This window comes from Lissotriton vulgaris, chromosome 10 (genome assembly GCF_964263255.1).
Source record: "Lissotriton vulgaris chromosome 10, aLisVul1.2, whole genome shotgun sequence".
NCBI lineage: Eukaryota > Metazoa > Chordata > Amphibia > Caudata > Salamandridae > Lissotriton > Lissotriton vulgaris.
The window spans coordinates 440,672,929-440,693,631 of NC_141698.1; positions in this window are offsets into that span (position 1 = coordinate 440,672,929).

The window sequence follows — 20,703 nt, forward strand, 5'->3', positions numbered from 1 at the left end:
GTTTTCAACAACCGATTGTGTCAGCGTCTATGAGGGTTGTCAAAGAATAACCAATGGTTATTGTAGAGACTAGTGTCCATTCCCACTGTTGATTAATTAATGACTTCCTAAGGGGAACTGAATGGACTACAATTCCTCTTCCCTCCCTTTTGATGAAAACCCTTCCTAACCAATAGGAAAAAAGTTCTCCAGGGTAACCCTTTACACTTTTGCAGCAATTCCTGATTGCCTTACTGCAAACAATCCCACATGTCCCTCTCTACCTAAATCCTACATGGCAGAACCTTTCTTCCCTTGTGCAGTACTCCTGTGCCCACCTCAGAGGTGTGGCCAGGGAAATGAGCAGTCCCTCTGTGGTCACTCAAAACAGGTTCTGGGGACAGGGCAGCTCCTCTCCCACTGGGATTGGTGCACGATGGTAAGGGCAGGCCCAGATGTTACCTGCTTTTGGCTGTGACGGGGTTGAAGTTAATTAAGTTCCTAAACACAGCCCAGATGGTCATCCACTCAGAGGAACAAAATACATCCCAACACTAAGGTCTTTATCTCAGCTCTAGGAGCAAGTTCACATTTCTTCAGACAGAAAATTCAGCTCCTGGTTGACATTTGGAAGTGCATGCAAATGGGCTTCAAAAGGGTTTAGGCGGGTAAAAGGTGACTTTTTAAAGGTACCTTTTGTAAAATACTCAGTACAAGTGCAACTTTAGTTGTGAATTGGGGCTGTAATAAATATTTCAAAAAGTCCAAGAATTAACTTTGTAGCTGATTACCAGGTGGATATAACATTATTCATTTTAATTTTGTATTCCAATGCTCTCCTATGGAACAGCTAATCCATCTATAGTGAAAATAACATATAGGGCGTTTTCAGTGTAATGACATGTTTAACTTTAAACTTTGTACATGCCCTATTATTTTTAAATATCATTCACTCTATCTTATGGGTATTCAAGACCTAATAAGGGATGACTTATTAATAACTGAAAAGGATTGTTTAGCCTATCAAAAAGGCTTATTTTGACAGGTCGAATTTGCAGTTTTAAAACTGCACAAACTGACTGCAGTGGTAGGCCTGTAATCATGTTTTGCACTTGTCCCTCCTTTGATGGCACAATGTGTGCTGCATCCACTAGTTATTATGTTACTGGGTTAGTCCCATGTAGCAAAGCTGCTAATTTCTTACAGTGGCCTCGTTTGCACAATAACATTTCTGCTGTGAACTTTTGCACATATTTGCGTGCACGACAATGTTGGATTTGTTTCTCTTAAACTGCTTTGTTTACACATCTAGCTTTGCAGATTATCAATATGCCTCGAACATCATGTACATGGCCTCTTTAAGCACTATGTACAAATGTTGTTCTGTCTTCATCCACATGGTGACAGAGCCATCTACATATCCATAACATTGCTAATCTACAATGTACATCACAAGGCTGCTTTCTAATATAAATAAGGAGCACCCCGCTAGATTAGTAGAGAAGACACTTCACCTGACACCGAGGGTCCCTGCATGATGGGACTTTACCAAGCAGTGGTCTGACATCTCGTGAGGGGTGTCAAGCGCTGATCTATTGTGCCTGCGAAACCATTACAGCAGCGTACTACAACTCCCAGAAGTCTTAGTAGATGGGGTGGAGCCTCATCTATATTACCCAGCAGGACGCCACAGGAAGTGCATGTAATCCTGTTTTTTCTGACATTCTGTATGTATCCTGCATTTGGGGTTCTCTTGTTTTGAGTCCTGTTCCTTGGATTGACCCTTGGATACTCTTTGTGCCTTTTGAAAACTCTGTGCTGTGAGAAGCGCTGTCAACCTGGTATCGCACTGAGGTAAGCGCGGATACCCAATCTTCTTGATTGTCCTCGTTTGTGGGAATCGCTGCTGGCAGAAGAATCGCGCTGAATGAAGCCCCGCGGTTCTCAGAAGCCGCGCTTGTGGTGAGGCAGCTCCAGAGTCCTTACCTTGCTGCTGGCATTGTGTTTCCGCTGGTTTGGGGAGAGATACGCTGGACCGGACCAGATTCCCCGGGAGTACAGCAGCGCTGAAGGAAGCGCGTTGCCGCTGGTCTCTATTTTGCCGGTCAGACTTCTGCGCTGTAGGTAAGGGCTATTAACCTCATTGGATTATAGGAGGTTGTTTCTTGACTGATTTATCTGGAACTTCTTTCCCTGTCATTTGGATTCCTGGAGAGCTCTTGTTTCTACTACGGACCTTAATTTTATTATTTTTTGTATCCTGAACGCTTATCTTCTCTGGAGCAAAAGAGTTAGGGGACTATTATCTCTGAATATTCCTGTTCATAATTCCAAGGGGAAAGAAGCACTGCTAGAATGCTGAACTGATGTAAAAGGGCTTGTGATAGTCTCATGGGTATGTATGGTGAAGTGGCATCAGCATTTACAAGAGGATAGATGTGAGAATGGCATTCTAATATGTTATGGTTTCTTGTTGTAGGTATGCCTCTTGAGGAGGAGAGAAGTATCTCTGAATTATTGGTGTACTGAAATACACGGATCTTCCCCTGAACAGTCTACAGGTATTAGTTAGTCCTAGCGTGATAATATGAGAGTAGCCTATGTGTATAATTAGTGTTAACCCTGTATTCTTTCGTTGCAGGTCTCCCGCTCCCCGCTGTTCCTTCCCTAATACCTATGTTCCCTCACCTGACTGCCTCACTACTCTGTGTTGTGTTATCCAGAGTTGGGGACGTCTGGAGGTGGACCCCTTTGTGCATCATCCGGAACCTAAGGAGTGGACGTGAAGCTGACAAAGGGTGTCTATTATGTGACCAAACAGGGTTCTTCATAAGGGGTTCGAGCATCCCTTGGGGAGATTCTTGGCTCCACATCTACATACACTTTAGGTACACTTAGAGTACGGTTTGCATAGTAGGAGTATGCCTGATTACTTTGTTGTATCCTATTCCTGCATATATACACTGTTTTAACACCATGGTAGAAATGTATCCACTATTTATACTTTTGGTGCTTGTAATCATTTTCATCTGCTTCTGTCTACTGATTATCACATCACAACTATTCTATACAAGACTAATGTTGGTTCAATAAATATATTGAAAGTGTCCCACTGTGTATTCTCTGTATATTTCTCTGAGCACAGTAAGCATGAGTGACTGGGCAAAAGGTCCTGATCTGTTTCCACGATCCCTGAGAAGTCAGGGCTGTCATTATCCTTGGTTGCCCGAAACTATTCACTCCCCGGTAAGGTTAGTGGGGTATGTGGTGCCACAGTGAGCTAGCTGGTCTCCAGGGCCAACATATCCTGCAGGGTGCCCTTAATCAGTCAAGGCACCTTGACCAACGTTTTTGTTGTCCAACAAACACACAGGTCCTATGGATTAGTGAGAACTACAAGACATGGTGCCACCAACATTGCTTGGGCTCTTATTTAACAGTCTTTCTGAGTAGTTCAGTTGTGCTTTGCTCAGAGAACACTGCTGACCTCCAAACTGGAGATGTACGTCGTGGGAAGCAAAAATCTGTCTCAGCTGGGTAGGTATACCCTATGTATTAGCTATAGGTTATACAAGCTTGTAGCATAACATTTTCTCACCTGGTGCTAACTCTATCACTATAAATTAATATTCTAAAATTCTACTCCCTTCACACAATGTCCATAAACCGAGAACCTGGTGGAGAGGATGAAGTACAACAAGTTAGATTAAATATTACAGAAAATTCAAGACATGCAGTTACTTTGAAATTATTACATTACGGTCTCCCGGCAATGAGTGGTAACGTCACCTTCATGGTTGAAGAACACAAAGTATTCAGAACAGAGGTATTCTACTCTTGGGTTAAATTCCCGCCTGCAGATGCTTGCACAAAATTGTTTCACTCATACATTGAAGATAAAACACCAGAGGAATATTTTCCATATGTGGACTTAGAAATGCCATTAACTTACTAAGAACTTTTAAATTGGTTTAAAGGTGCCCTTCCCCATATCCTAGAAAATGTAAGACTTGGTCTACTCAGTAAAGAAGAGGTGACGTGGCCGTTCTTAGCTGCTTATACACCACATCCTAATCTTGCTAATTTAGATACAGCAGAAATAACAACACTGTATGAAGAATTAGTAAAGATTTACAGAAATCTCACACAGTATATTATGCGAACACTGACAGTTAACTCTGGGCGGACGGCTCAAGATGCACAACTTCAATTGGCTGCTACAGGTATCAGCCCTCAAACACTGAATGCCATTTTTTGGAAAAGTTCCCACCAGTCAGGAGCATATTCCGTTCTGGATAGCAGACAACAAGCCAGCTGGAAGCAGTTTTTCCCCATATGGGACCGCAGGATAAACATGGAATAATAACAATTTGCTAGCCAATGGGGATGACCCCCTTGGTGGAAGATTGTGCCACTTGGGGTACAGTCTTTGCTGCAGTCTACACCAGAACACATGGCACTTCTTCAATATCAGTTACTCAAACAAGTACAGAATAAGTACGGGGCAGGACCTGCCTTTGGCTGGGGGTTGAAACTAATGGGCAATTTCGCAGCGGCATCAACCATTATGTTAAGTGACATAAAAGGGGAAGCAGCAGCATTGGCTATCCACAACCGCCTGAGGGAGTTCACTCCTAATTAACTAGATTTATCAAAGAAACCTATGCTGCGCTAGGCAGCGATAATTTTGGAGCAAGACCTGGCAAACCACAGGTTAAGAGTAATTCTGAAAAGGATAACTCTCAGCAAGCACCCCATTCTCCCAAAAAGAAATGGGACAATAAACAAAAAAAAAAAAACAAATAAAACACAATCACGGAGTGGGTCTCCTTAGCAATAATCCACTTACCAAAAATATAATTTAAGAAACTGCTATAATATTAGAAAACCTGACAAGTTTTGGGATAATGAGACACGTTCCTCTATTTCCTTTCAGGATTCATCTGATACACGTTCAGAGAGAGGCGGATGGCCAGAGAGCAGACCAGAAGAGCACGTGAAGCCATAAAGGAAAACGCATTGCACTTCAGAAAATATCCTTAAAGAAGACAAACAAAAGACGCAAAAACCTAAATTAAAAAACAGAAGATAGCAGGGATTAAAATAGGACATACTCAGGCCCCTGAGGACTCTGCTTCTGAATGGGGAGTGGGCAGTGGCGATGCTCAACAGCACAGCAGATGTCACAATAGCTCACTGGAACCTGTAGATTATCTGGTGGTAGTAGCGCTTAATGACCATATAATGGTGGAAACACCTGATACAAGGGTAAGTGTCGCACATTGTTTATATAAAATAACACTCCAGATGGAGGGGGACATACCCAGGAACATCAAGGCTCTCTTTCGGGAGAACCTAACAAATGGTTATGACATTTTTTGGCTGAAAAGGATATGCCACCTGAGTTCGTTTTGGAATGCCCGCTGGAAGAAACCGTAATTTAGCTTGCTTTCTCTGACCTTGTCCCAGAATCAGTTAAAAATGTGTACGCGTAGGAGTGAGGGTTAGCGCTAGCTCCAGCACTTTACTGCAATCATGTTGGGTGGGATAATGAGTCTCCTCATCACAAGATACCATAAAAATCAACTCCTCGACCCCAGAGACAGTACCCAATAAAACATGAAGATAAAAACAAGTTAGGGAAATCATACAACAACTTGAATACCAGGGTGTAATAGAAAATTGCCGCTCATCAATGAATAATCCCTTGTTTCCCATAATGAGTCCAGATAATTCATATTGTCTAGTTTTAGACTACAGACATTTGAACACTTCCACCGCACATTTACAGCACGAAATGCAAACAGTGCCACAATAATGAATAACATTGTACAGAAGAAATTTAAAACAACACTAGATATTTCCAAAGGATTTTTCTGCCAGAATATAGGGCCTGAAAGCAGATATTTGACAGCATTTACAGCACTAGTTTTACAGAGTTAATTTTGTCATTTACCTGAAGGGTATGAGAATATGCCTGGGCTAGTCCCAGCCAGGGTAACAGAGTTAATTTGAGATTTTGATGAGGCATTGGCCTATGTAGACAACATCTATGTGACAGACAATGAATTAATGGAACACTTGGCTAGACCACATAATCCTTTAGTTTGCTCACCAGTGTTACAAATTTGATTAAAAAAAATAAAGAATTGCCCACCTCACTGTCATGTTTCCAGGATATGAGTTGCCAAGTTAAGGCAAAAGCCTGGCAGCAATTTATTTTTAAAAATGAACCATGCTCCAACCTCTAATGACTCTGAAAAGATTACAATCCATTTCAAGGTTTTTAATTTTTGACAAAACATACATTTTGTATTACGCAGAATAAGTAAAAACGTTCTATGATTTAATTAGACCTGATTTTCAATCAATCATTGGACTCAGGAACAGACATACACTTTACGTTCATTAAAAGCTAATATGATAGCTTCCATACATTTGCACACATGTGTAAACACAACTAACTTGGTGATCCACATTATCGCTGGACCCACCGGGTACACCATATCACTTTCAATGAAGGTGATACGGTACCTATTGCATACAAATCACATTTATACACAAATGCCTAAATGCGTTTTGCACTCACTGAGAAAATTCTCATCGCAGTTCAAATTGCTGTAGTGAGAGAGAGAGCGAGAGGGAGCGCACTGGCTCAGGGTAGGCAAATAATTGTCTGTATCCTAGTACCGACCATAGAGGTCTTTACCAAAAGCATGCATTCCAAATGCCAAAGCATTACATCCATGATGGATTCAATGGGCTAACTCTCTCACTGCAACAGATATAGATTACAGATTCAATTCTACACTACAAACACAAGCATTCCTGCAGTAGGAACAAAAATATCCTCTGCAGAATGAAAAAATGCCTTTAGATTGATATGGATACATCATTTATACCGATGGATCTGCTCAGTCTGCCGTAGGAACACAACACCAATAGTCTGCAGCATGTGCAATCATAAAGGGGCACATGCATGACGGAAAGTTATGTCTTGAAAAAACACACACTTGGTCCCTAGGGGACTGTATAGTGCAGCTGGCAGAACTTAAAGCCCTGATAATGGCACTACAAAGTACGGATCCTGAATTCCTCACACTTTTAGTGTGCGAGTCATACTATGGTGTTCAGTCCTATAATGAATATCTTCACTATTGGGTCCAAAATAGATTTTGAAGGTACCAGAACTGTACTACTTCCGCTCCTTGCCCGTCGCAGAGATAAAAGGTTTGCCTCCATTGATCTTATCAGACCAAACTATGTGGCCAATTCTCAACAGTAGGCTGGGTGGGCTCCTGGATAGCCACCTCACTTTTCTGACCACCATTAAGATAGTTCAGATCGGAGCTTCAATAACTATAGAAGATTCTCCTGTGCAAAGAGAAGCTGTAAGCAGCAACAAAGAGATACTTCTTCCTGTTGAAACAGCTACAACTATACAGCCAACAAGTACAGAAATCTCAATAAAAAAATTGATGACGTCTATGTGAATATGCAACTGATTGAGTCATCTCCCAGGTCTACAAAACCTGCTGAGCTGCCAAACATAGATCAAATGGCATCTGGCTACTTTGTGAATTATGATGAGTTTGCATCGGATTCAGATTAACCTGAGCTGCCACCGCAGCCGCTACATTTCAGTCTACAAATGTATACACTCTATCTTTTGCTGAAAAAGACATATTTTGTTGTTCCATTGATACATCCCTGAATTACAATTGGATTACTATTTCTGGTCCTTTGGGTTGATTTGGTAACTCTTTTTTTCCTACTCCTGGATTGACACTATCTCTCAGGAAGCTCTGCAGTATAACTTGTGAACTTAGTTCTTAAATCACATGCCTCATCGAACCTTGAACTAAGAGACCAGTCCCTGGTGAATAGTACAACAGGTCCAGTTCCAGAAGGAATAGTATGGGATAGAGTATCGTATGATGTATATGGTCCTACTGAACTTTTACAAAATCCATATTTGTTCAAGATTTCCTTAAATGATATCATCACCTCTAGTACTTTCTCTGATGATTGGGTCATTGAAACTGTGCATAATTTGCTTTCAGATCTAGAACAATAATCTGCATTTTCAAATGATGAATTGTATGATGGTACATCTAATTTGGTGACATGTTCTGTGATCAACATTATGGTCACCATTTTTTATACTAAGAAAGTATCCCACACGCTGTTTACAATTTCACTAAATAGGAACATTGCCCAACAAGGCCAAAAGGTAGTTCAAAAACATTTGCTCAAAAGTTTGCTTATTTTTCTGATTCTGACCCATCAGACCCAGCCTCTTATTATTATAGGCTTGCACCTACACCAGCAAAGAAATATGCTAACGAACACCAAGCTGATATATACTCTGCTTCCTTTATTTCCCAACTGTCTGTACAGGGTTTCGACTTTTGGAAGGTCACACTAGACACAAAATCTGTCTTATTTAGAGCATGCCTTATACCACATCGAATGATTTTCCTGAATAAAACAGTGCAAAAAACTTCCTGTCTTGGAATAGCCATGATGAAGAATTTGAACATACCTCGCATTATCGCATTCTCATACTTTGAGACTGGCAATAATTCACACACCACAGTGAGGATACACTAGATACCATGATACTGAATGGTTTTTTTAATTCATCAAACCCCAACTGGAAGAGGTGTTTGGTTTTTCCTGTGGACACAAACATATTTCATTTTAGATTCCTGGGTAACATCAAAGGGTTTAGGATCAATAGGCCTCATCAGCGATATGTACAAACAGAACACTCTGAAGTGATGACAGCATATAGGTTTGGCAAGTTGTGTCTTGATTGGCTAAAAACCTCTCTCTCAGGTAAAGCAACACTGGCCCCTTCTTTACAATGACATTGATCTCAGAGATTTTCTATTATGTCCCCAGAACCCATGCCAAAAGCGCTTCTTGTACAGAATATACAACGACCTGTGGAAAATTTTGTAACAGGAAGCTGCTGAGAGATTGTGCAAGATTGACAGGGTTAATTTAGAAAAGGCTTGGCTGCGGTTGACAATAATAAGACCACATTATCATACAGAATATATTCACTGGACAACATAGTGTCTTCTGCAATTGACAGTATATAGCAAGACATGTCTATTTTACAGCAGGACAGTCACAACTACAGTCCATATTAATACTGAGCTGGACGTTATAAAAACTATGTTCTGGTCTCTTGCTGTTACATCAATAGTTCAAGTCTGATTTCTGCTTTCGCTGCATCAGAAAGACAGAAAGTAATAGCACGCAGAGATGCAAAGTATACCATGTTGCACATTGAAAATTTAGACCAATTACCTTTTACCGTGGCAGAGACACCAACCACAGACTAGATAATCCATGGTCATCACCCTACCGGTCACAACTTTACAATTCCAATATTGTCTCTAATACCAGCAGGTAGGAAGATATGATGTGTAAGGGGAAGGTTATATACATGAGTATTGGGAGTTACCATTCAGGTTTAGATGCAGGAATGGGGATGCAGAAGTTTTCCATAGTGGTTCCAACTGTGAAGATGTTCTCAATTGGTACCTAATTTCTCTTCATGGGGCATGCAATGCTTCAATGGTAAATTTGTCTTGTTATCTGAAGGGTTTCTCGACTGCCGTGATTCATCTGGTTTTCAAGCTGCTCTCGAATGGAGCTATTTGATGCTGAATGATCAAGGTTGCTGTGGAATGGGACCAAGCATCGCTTATCTGGTGACGGTTACTTCCATAGTCAGTTGTTGTACACAAGTATTGTTTCCACCTGCCAGCACAGTTAGGGAGGCAACACTATGTCCTTCAATAAATGTTTCCAACATACCTTTTCATTCTTTGAGCAAACAAACTGAAAGCCATGCTTTTTCAAAAGGTTGTGGCTTTAACTTCAGCCAGAGAGACTTTTGATCTTCAGGTTGCAAGGTTCTCGTTTGAGATACAGACACTACTCCACATTAACGTCCCACTACATTTTGGGGAGCTGGGCCACCATATATTTAATACGTCTGCTACAAAGGGAATAGTGCACCTTTTCACATGCATGGAATCTGGACTGGTTGGCACCTACAGACGATTTTTGGAGGTATACCATCTTTTATACATTCTGTGTGGGGAAGCGTTTTTGGAGGGTCACGCTTGTCCTGCTACTTGTGGCGAGAATCCTGATTTAGATTTTTCTATTCTGCAACGGATGTCCCAGTTCAACCCAGAATGGAGACAGCACTGCTTGTGCTATGTTGTCATGAGCGCATGGTACACTGCTTTAGCACACCTCGGCTTTGAGAACTAAATTAACACCGTTTTTTTTCCTCCAGGCCTTTTTGGCTTGACTGTGTACAACCTGTATTTCACTGCCTGCTTGCAGCTAGGATCTGGATCTATGCCTAGGATCCCATTCAGTTGTGCCACTGGACATTGAAGTACTTATGGACCCCTTAAAGGCCCATGGGTATTGTTGTCCCCAGCATATTACATTGCGATGAATAATTTTTTTTAGCCACTCAAGGATACCCTGGATCCTAATGGAATGGACTCCGGCTCAACGATACGCTTACAGGACGCAGTCCCTCCCTCAGTGGCTGCTGTGTGAACTGAATGAATTAACCTTTGCTTCATAAACCTGCATTGAGCTGCACCTCTGGGACCGTCGTCTCTATTAGTGGGCAACAGCAATGTTGCGTCTACCACTCGGAATACGTAAACAATTGGCTATTTCTGTGTGGGAACAATTTGCCCTGTTAACAAACAAATTAATCCAAACTGCCTTTTGCTTCTTCTAGGCACCATGGCTTTCTGGGTGCTTGGAATTTCAAATAGTATAATATATTTGAGGCTTTTATATGAGTATTTTAAAGGGAAGATTGCTTTTATCTGATTGTAAGACTAATATTTCATTAATACCTTTTGGCTTTTTAGATAGAGCTTAAATATCAAACCTTAGTATGAGGAGTGGGTGTTAAGCGAAGGCTTGAATAAGTGCACTCGTGGTAATATAACTTCAATAATTCAACCATAGTTCAAATGTAATTGCGTGCAGCCCGACCGTCGCCTGCCCTGGAGCCACGTGTTTGAAAACTTGAAAAGAAAAGTGAAGCGATTACGCCTAAGTATGGGCGGAAAATCCGTTACGCTCGCGGATTTTGCGGATTTTCGGTAAATTCGCAATCCGCGAGATTTGCGAATTTCCCGCAAAATCCGCAAATTCGCACGCAGTGGATTTTTTTTGCGACGCGCGGCGTTGGTGATACAATTTTTGCGGCACGCGGCGTTTATCATCGTTTGCCGAGTTGTTTTTCTCGATATTTTGCGAGTGCTGCGCCATTTTGGATCTTGCTGTGTGATCCCGCGGGAATTTGGCAAGCGCGATTACGTCATCGCGGCTTGCCAACTTGCACAGCGAGAGTTTGTCAACGCAAGTACGGCGAGATCACGTCTCACGGTACTTCGCAATTGCGAGATTTGAGATGCGGGGAGCAGCAACAATCTCGCACAAGCGAAAATATAAAATTTGCAATTCTGCACAAGAAATCCACCAGCAAGCAGCATAAACCTTCTTGAAATGATGATTTTTATCTGAATAACTCCTTAGGTTGACATTTGCCTGCACTTTTTTAGCGAGGAGTCCATTTTGGGGAGGGGGGAGGGGGGTGGGAGGAAGGAAGTGCCCCACAGTCTTCAACTTCCTGTTCCTGTCCAGCAGGCTCCTCCCAGTGCTTTGTCCAACTCCTGGTCACTTTTCATTTGGATCTGGAGCTGGAAGGATTACTTTTTGTGGATGCAGCTGGATATTTGGATTTGAGGCCTTTTTGACTTTCTTTGGATCACTGCTGGATTAAAAATTTTACAAGTAAGTTTGTTTGGAGCATTACAGTTGCTGCAACTAAAATTTTGGAATTTTCGATTTTTGGGCTGTTTTGGGGCCTTTTGCCCAGGGGTACTCAGTGGTGGGTGGACTGAGTCTTTCTGTGGGTTGTCTTGAACTTAAACATCATGGAGGACATGGATGGATTGGGATTGTGCTGATTTTTCAGTGATTTTCGTTTTTTGGGGCTGTACTTGTGGCCTTTTCACCAGGGGTATTTGAGTCTAGCATGGGCCTAGTCTTTCTATGGGGTGTCTTGAACTTAAACATCATGGAGGGCATGGATGGAATGGGATTGTGCTGATTTTTCAGTGATTTTCGTTTTTTGGGGCTGTACTTGTGGCCTTTTCACCAGGGGTATTTGAGTCTAGCATGGGCCTAGTCTTTCTGTGGGGTGTCTTGAACGTAAACATCATGGAGGGCATGGATGGAATGGGATTGTGCTGATTTTTCAGTGATTTTCGTTTTTTGGGGCTGTACTTGTGGCCTTTTTACCAGGGGTATTTGAGTCTAGCATGGGCCTAGTCTTTCTGTGGGCTGTCTTGAACTTAAACATCATGGAGGGCATGGATGGAATGGGATTGTGCTGATTTTGCAGTGTTTTTCGATTTTTGGGGGTGTTCATGGGGAGGGACAGGCCATGTGGCTGGGGGCCATTTTGAGTGCTGCTACAGGCCCTGGCCATGTGCTGGGAGGCAAGTGGCCATTTTGAATGCAGGCATTGTTGTTAGGCCTGCAACCATTTTGCCTACTTTTCAACCTGTATGCCCAGGGGTAGTGAGTCTTGCATGGGCCTAGTCTTTCTGTGGGTTGTCTTGAATTTAAACATCATGGAGGGCATGGATGGAATGGGATTGTGCTGATTTTTCAGTGAATTTCGTTTTTTGGGGCTGTACTTGTGGCCTTTTCACCAGGGGTATTTGAGTCTAGCATGGGCCTAGTCTTTCTGTGGGCTGTCTTGAACTTAAACATCATGGAGGGCATGGATGGAATGGGATTGTGCTGATCTTTCAGTGATTTTCGTTTTTTGGGGCTGTACTTGTGGCCTTTTCACCAGGGGTATTTGAGTCTAGCATGGGCCTAGTCTTTCTGTGAGCTGTCTTGAACTTAAACATCATGGAGGGCATGAATGGAATGGGATTGTGCTGATTTTTCAGTGATTTTAATTTTTTGGGGCTGTTCTTGTGGCCTTTTCACCAGGGGTATTTGAGTCTAGCATGGGCCTAGTCTTTCTGTGGGCTGTCTTGAACTTAAACATCATGGAGGGCATGGATGGAATGGGATTGTGCTGATTTTGCAGCGTTTTTCGATTTTTGGGGGTGTTCATGGGGAGGGACAGGCCATGTGGCTGGGGGCCATTTTGAGTGCTGCTACAGGCCCTGGCCATGTGCTGGGAGTCAAGTGGCCATTTTGAATGCAGGCATTGTTGTTAGGCCTGCAACCATTTTGCCTACTTTTCAACCTTCATGCCCAGGGGTAGTGAGTCTTGCATGGGCCTAGTCTTTCTGTGGGTTGTCTTGAATTTAAACATCATGGAGGGCATGGATGGAATGGGATTGTGCTGATTTTTCAGTGATTTTCGTTTTTTGGGGCTGTACTTGTGGCCTTTTCACCAGGGGTATTTGAGTCTAGCATGGGCCTAGTCTTTCTGTGGGCTGTCTTGAACTTAAACATCATGGAGGGCATGGATGGAATGGGATTGTGCTGATTTTTCAGTGATTTTCGTTTTTTGGGGCTGTACTTGTGGCCTTTTCACCAGGGGTATTTGAGTCTAGCATGGGCCTAGTCTTTCTGTGGGGTGTCTTGAACTTAAACATCATGGAGGGCATGGATGGAATGGGATTGTGCTGATTTTTCAGTGATTTTCGTTTTTTGGGGCTGTACTTGTGGCCTTTTCACCAGGGGTATTTGAGTCTAGCATGGGCCTAGTCTTTCTGTGGGGTGTCTTGAACTTAAACATCATGGAGGGCATGGATGGAATGGGATTGTGCTGATTTTGCAGTGTTTTTCGATTTTTGGGGGTGTTCATGGGGAGGGACAGGCCATGTGGCTGGGGGCCATTTTGAGTGCTGCTACAGGCCCTGGCCATGTGCTGGGAGGCAAGTGGCCATTTTGAATGCAGGCATTGTTGTTAGGCCTGCAACCATTTTGCCTACTTTTCAACCTTTATGCTCAGGGGTAGTGAGTCTTGCATGGGCCTAGTCTTTCTGTGGGTTGTCTTGAATTTAAACATCATGGAGGGCATGGATGGAATGGGATTGTGCTGATTTTTCAGTGATTTTAGTTTTTTGGGGCTGTACTTGTGGCCTTTTCACCAGGGGTATTTTAGTCTAGCATGGGCCTAGTCTTTCTGTGGGGTGTCTTGAACTTAAACATCATGGAGGGCATGGATGGAATGGGATTGTGCTGATTTTGCAGTGTTTTTTTATTTTTGGGGGTGTTCATGAGGAGGGACAGGCCATGTGGCTGGGGGCCATTTTGAGTGCTGCTACAGGCCCTGGCCATGTGCTGGGAGGCAAGTGGCCATTTTGAATGCAGGCATTGTTGTTAGGCCTGCAACCATTTTGCCTACTTTTCAACCTTTATGCCCAGGGGTAGTGAGTCTTGCATGGGCCTAGTCTTTCTGTGGGTTGTCTTGAATTTAAACATCATGGAGGGCATGGATGGAATGGGATTGTGCTGATTTTTCAGTGATTTCGTTTTTTGGGGCTGTACTTGTGGCCTTTTCACCAGGGGTATTTGAGTCTAGCATGGGCCTAGTCTTTCTGTGGGCTGTCTTGAACTTAAACATCATGGAGGGCATGGATGGAATGGGATTGTGCTGATTTTTCAGTGATTTTCGTTTTTTGGGGCTGTACTTGTGGCCTTTTCACCAGGGGTATTTGAGTCTAGCATGGGCCTAGTCTTTCTGTGAGCTGTCTTAAACTTAAACATCATGGAGGGCATGGATGGAATGGGATTGTGCTGATTTTTCAGTGATTTTCGTTTTTTGGGGCTGTACTTGTGGCCTTTTCACCAGGGGTATTTGAGTCTAGAATGGGCCTAGTCTTTCTGTGGGCTGTCTTGAACTTAAACATCATGGAGGGCATGGATGAAATGGGATTGTGCTGATTTTGCAGCGTTTTTCGATTTTTGGGGGTGTTCAAGGGGAGGGACAGGCCATGTGGCTGGGGGCCATTTTGAGTGCTGCTACAGGCCCTGGCCATGTGCTGGGAGGTAAGTGGCCATTTTGAATGCAGGCATTGTTGTTAGGCCTGCAACCATTTAGCCTACTTTTCATTTTTCATGCCCAGGGGTAGTGAGTCTTGCATGGGCCTAGTCTTTCTGTGGGTTGTCTTGAATTTAAACATCATGGAGGGCATGGATGGAATGGGATTGTGCTGATTTTTCAGTGATTTTCGTTTTTTGGGGCTGTACTTGTGGCCTTTTCACCAGGGGTATTTGAGTCTAGCATGGGCCTAGTCTTTCTGTGGGCTGTCTTGAACTTAAACATCATGGAGGGCATGGATGGAATGGGATTGTGCTGATTTTTCAGTGATTTTCGTTTTTTGGGGCTGTACTTGTGGCCTTTTCACCAGGGGTATTTGAGTCTAGCATGGGCCTAGTCTTTCTGTGGGCTGTCTTGAACTTAAACATCATGGAGGGCATGGATGGAATGGGATTGTGCTGATTTTTCTGAGGTTTTTTTCGATTTTTTTGGGGTGTATAACTGAACTGATGTTCCTCTGTCTTCCATTGTTTTTAGGTGCACAAGACTCAAGAGAACCACCAGTGCCAGGAAGAAGTCCTGCAGCGGTGTGTGTGTGCAGCATAACGTCACGCGACGTCACGTCTGGCCTCAGACAACTCTACAATTCGTGCAACTGCGGCCTGCTGTCTGACCTGCTCTGAAGAAGATGGCCCCAAAAAAAGGTGTCTGTAGCTCCTCTAGCAAGAAAGTTGCTAGTAAGGAGCAGAAGAAGCAAGTTACCAAGGAGGCTGGTGTGCCAACCGCCACGTTTTTTGGGAGCAAAAAAAAAAGTACGCCTGCAGCAGCAGGATCTGCTGGGGACCAAGCTGGGAGCAGCACCCCCGCTCCATTGGGTTCAGTGCCTCCACCACCACGCCAACTTAAGTCAAAGCCCTTGAGTGCTTCAGAGGCAGTCAGTGTACTTCTCCAATCACCATCGACCAGTGATGTTGGCTCATCGCAAGAAAGTAGCAGCAATGTCCCTGAATCAACACAGGTTGTTGTAACTCATCTGACAAGTGTTGAACAACCACAGCCGCAACAACAACATGTGCAAGTACTACAAGCCCAAGTACATGAGGAAGGAGAGGCAGCGCAAGGAGATGCGCAAGCAGAGGTGCATGGAGGGTCACAAGTGCCCACAATAGTTGTTCCTCCCGAAGTAGGGGCACATCAGGAAATTGACAATCAGACCGAGGTATCATTTGAGGAAGCCACTCCTCCTGATGATCATTCATTGTCTTCCACATCCCTAGCAAGGAAAAGATCAAGGGGGGTGTCTACATCTTCTTCAAGCTCACCTCCTACTGATGATCTGGATGACGAATGGGTACCACCACGGCAGCCTGAGAGTGAGGCACACCATGATCTGATAAAGATACCTAAGCGTAAAAGGAAGGTCGTCGAAAAACTCATACCTATGGAGTGTGATGAGGCTCAACAAGAAGTGACGCATACTGCTGCTGATGAAGCCCTTCACGACGACGATCCAGTCATCATAAATGTCACTGCAGCCCCAGCTGGCATGCAGCAAAGAGACATTTTGACCCTATCCCGAGAAGCTGCTGAGCATGATGATGATGTCGACGAGGAGGCAATGGAAATGGAAACACAACAATCATTAGATTTGGAGTTAACTAGTACACCAACACCTACCGCTTCCATATTTCTTCCTCGCAAGAAGGGACCTCCATCCACCTCGACCTCAATTCGTGGTGGTGAAAGTGCAAAACGTACTGAAGTTCGGCAATCCACATCCTCCACTTCATCTGGCATTAGCAGCAGGACCACCACCACCAGTATCGCCGCCTCCTCCGGCCCCCAAAGACATTTCAAGTCTCCAGTTTGGGACTTCTTTAGTGTTTGCCCAAGAATGGAAAACGTAGCCATTTGTAGCATTTGTAAGCTTCGAGGTAGTCGTGGTAAGTTTGGTACCAACTATGGTACCGGAGGCCAGAGAGGTCATCTTAGGAGAGCGCACCCTGTCCAATGGTTACCGCACCTAGAGGCGGTCAAGGAAGCCCGAATTGCACGTAATGAAAACGTTGATTTTTCATCTGATGATGACGAGGAGGAAGAAGACGATTAAAACACTTCACTTACACCCAGTACCCCTGTCAGCAGCACACCCCATGTGAGGCACACTAAGAGTGTGGGAGAGAGTGAGACATCAATGCGGAAAAGTTCATCAGCGAGCGTAACTGGGTCGAAGATATCATCATCATCCCGTAAATCCTTGGTCCAGGGCAACATTAAAAAGATGTTGTTTACAGAAGCGCAATATGAACGCAACCACCCACTGACGCGTCTGTATAACACTAAGCTGGCTAAAATGCTAGCTCTGGACCTTCTCCCTTTTTCTTTTGTAGAAGGGGTTGGTTTTCTAGAATTAGTGGCAGCGCTCTGCCCTAAATGGAAGGTTCCTAGCCGGTTCTATTTTGCCCGAGTTGCGGTTCCAGCACTACATGAAGATGTTCTGAAGGTGATTGGGGCAGCTTTGCAGAAGAGTGCTGTTCACACTATACATATGACAACAGACATGTGGACCAGTGGCGCAGGCGCTGTTTACATGTGCATCACTGCACACTGGGTCTCTTTTTCAGGGGCTAAAGCAAAGCTAAACACAGGTGTTGACACAGACATTGTTTTTAAAGCTGCTCGGAACATGCAACTCTAGCCATGTTTGGTTTGGAGAAACGTCACACAGCAGAAAAAATTTTGGATGTCTTTAACACAAAGGTCCTTAACTGGCTGTCCCCACTAAAACGCCAGGTTTGTTATGTTTCCACGGACAATGGCGCCAATATAGTTAAGGCCATGAGGCAGGGTAACTATTTCAGAGTGCCGTGTTTGGCGCACTGTATAAACCTGGTTGTCCAAAAATTCTTGGGTAATAAAGGCAGTGCAGCGTACAGAGTATTGGACACCTGCCGAAAAATGTGCAACCATTTCAGCCATTCTTTTAAGGCCCGGAAGCAGCTGAGGAGCCTGAGGAGAAACCAAACATGGCTAGTGTTGCATGTTTCCGAGCAGCTTTAAAAAAAATGTCTGTGTCAACACCTGTGTTTAGCTTTGCTTTAGCCCCTGAAAAAGAGACCCAATGTGCAGTGATGCACATGTAATCAGCGCCTGCGCCACTGGTCCACATGTCTGTTGTCATATGTATAGTGTGAACAGCACTCTTCTGCAAAGCTGCCCCAATCACGTAAAATGCCAGTGAAAGCACTCATCCAGGAGGTGGTAACACGTTGGAACTCAACCTTCTACATGCTTGAGCGTCTGTATGAGCAGTATACGGTACTCAATCAATATTTCTTAACAGAGGGTACAGAGGACCTGAGGATGGGTGCGGCGCAATGGAACATAGTTCAAAGCCTGACACGCATGCTTCGTCCTTTTGAGTTCTTCACGCGTGCAGTCAGCAAGGAGGACTGTAATTTGGGAAAAGCTATCCCATTGTTGTACATGCTGGAGGACCAACTGAAGGAGGTGTGTTCTGTGTTTGAAAAAGATGTAAAAAACCAAGACTCTTTTGTTCTGGCTGAGAAATTATTAGAGCTCCTACAAGGTGATGAACGTCTTAAAACGATCCACTCAGAAGAGCATTACATTTGTGCTACTATTCTGGATCCACGCTACAAAAAGGCGCTGGCAGGCCAAGCATTCTTTCCTTTTGATGATGAACATGTTCCAAAGTACAAACATTGGCTAACCTTGTCAGCCAAGAGGTTTGAAAGAGAACGGCTGAAAATTGAAGGAAATGGCAGTACATCAGCAGGCCATCCTCAGTCAAAACAATCCACTTCTGCACCTGTGGCTGTGGCACAAGTGACCTCCCAGCCGTTAAAGACACCGGCAACCGGATCATCTGCACCAGACACAACAGAAACATTGGAGGCTGAAGAGGATTGGCTAGCTCTGCGTGGGTTTGGTTCTCAAAAGGTCAGAGGCACAGCAAGAGCTAAGCAAAGTGGAGGAACCTTGGATGAGGACCTTGAGTCGATGGTGAAGGACTATCTGAATGACTCAACAGAGGTCTATGTTAATTCTGACCCATTGGCGTATTGGCATGGGAAAAAAGAATTGTGGCCACAGCTCACCAACCTGGCTTTAAACTACTTGTCTTGCCCACTCGCAAGCGAGTCTTCTGAACGTGTTTTCAGTGCTGCTGGTGGCATTGTAACTCCCAAACGGAGCCGCCTCTCGCCCAAAAATGTGGAGAGGTTAACAATGATCAAGATTAATCAGCACCTCATACCACCAGATTTCAGAGTACGAGAAAGCGCGCCGGATGAAGACGAGGTGGGCAGCAACATAGATGAGGGAATTTCTACTCTGTCAGGTGACACTGAGCTCACCGTGCCTGAATTCGCAGAGTATGATGACGAAGCGTTATTCTCATTCCTGGACCGTGATACCGAGCCCTGAAAATGAGACAACGAATCAATAACTTTCTTTTTCGTCCTTCTTCACTTTTATTCCTGTGTGTCTGTCTTTCTTTGTTGTGCACAGTTAATATATTTCAAACTTTAATCAGATAATCACAAAAACAAGCCCATCAGCAGAACTGTCTTCACTGGTTTGCTAATTGATTTGAAGTTGCCGCAGTCTGCATTCCTCAGGTTCACAAGTTCAGAAGAACATGCTCCTCTATCCTCCTCCTTCAGACTCCTATTTCCATCAAACCAGAGGGCTGGTTTACGCCCAATGAAGAAAGACTCAGCACTTGTGGGGGTGTTGTTCTACCTCTTTGCAGGTGAGTTGACGGCTCTGGGACCATTGTTGGGAAGCTCTAATACCGGATAAAAGTGGTTTGGACCAAATCCGAGGCGCAAATTTTTTAGTGTTTTTGCTGACTTGCTTGCCTTTGAGGTGCTCTTCGGGGGGGTTCCGTCTGTTTGTGGGTGAGTTTCGGGGTCTGGGAGCACTGCTGGGACACTCTAATCTTGATTGCATTTGCTTTTCAGGAAATCCGTGGTGGCAACCCCGACTTATGGCCTAGCTACGCAGCGCGTTTGGACCGAAGGCCGAGAAATATTGCAAGTATGAGATTTTGCTTTTGGCCTGTTTGGGGGTGTTATGCTTCTTGGCGGGAGGGTTGGCGGGTCTTGGGGCATTCATGGGAAGGTCTAATACGGGGTAGAAGTGGTTGGGACAAAATCCAGGCCGATTTTTCTTTTTGCTATTTCTGACATTTTGCTCAATGTAGCGTTTTCGGGGGCCTGTTTGGGGGGCTTCCTGGTGTTTGTGGGTGAGTTTCGGGGTCTGGGAGCACTGCTGGGACACTCTAATCTTGATTGCATTTGCTTTTCAGGAAATCCGTGGTGGCAACCCCGACTTATGGCCTAGCTACGCAGCGCGTTTGGACCGAAGGCCGAGAAATATTGCAAGTATGAGATTTTGCTTTTGGCCTGTTTGGGGGTGTTATGCTTCTTGGCGGGTGGGTTGACGGCTCTGGGGCCATTGCTGGGAAGCTCTAATACCGGATAAAAGTGGTTGGGACAAAATCCACGTCGATTTTTTGTTGTTGCTATTTCTGACATTTTGCTCAATGTAGCGTTTTCGGGGGCCTGTTTGTGGGGCTTCCAGGTGTTTGTGGGTGAGTTTCAGGGTCTGGGAGCACT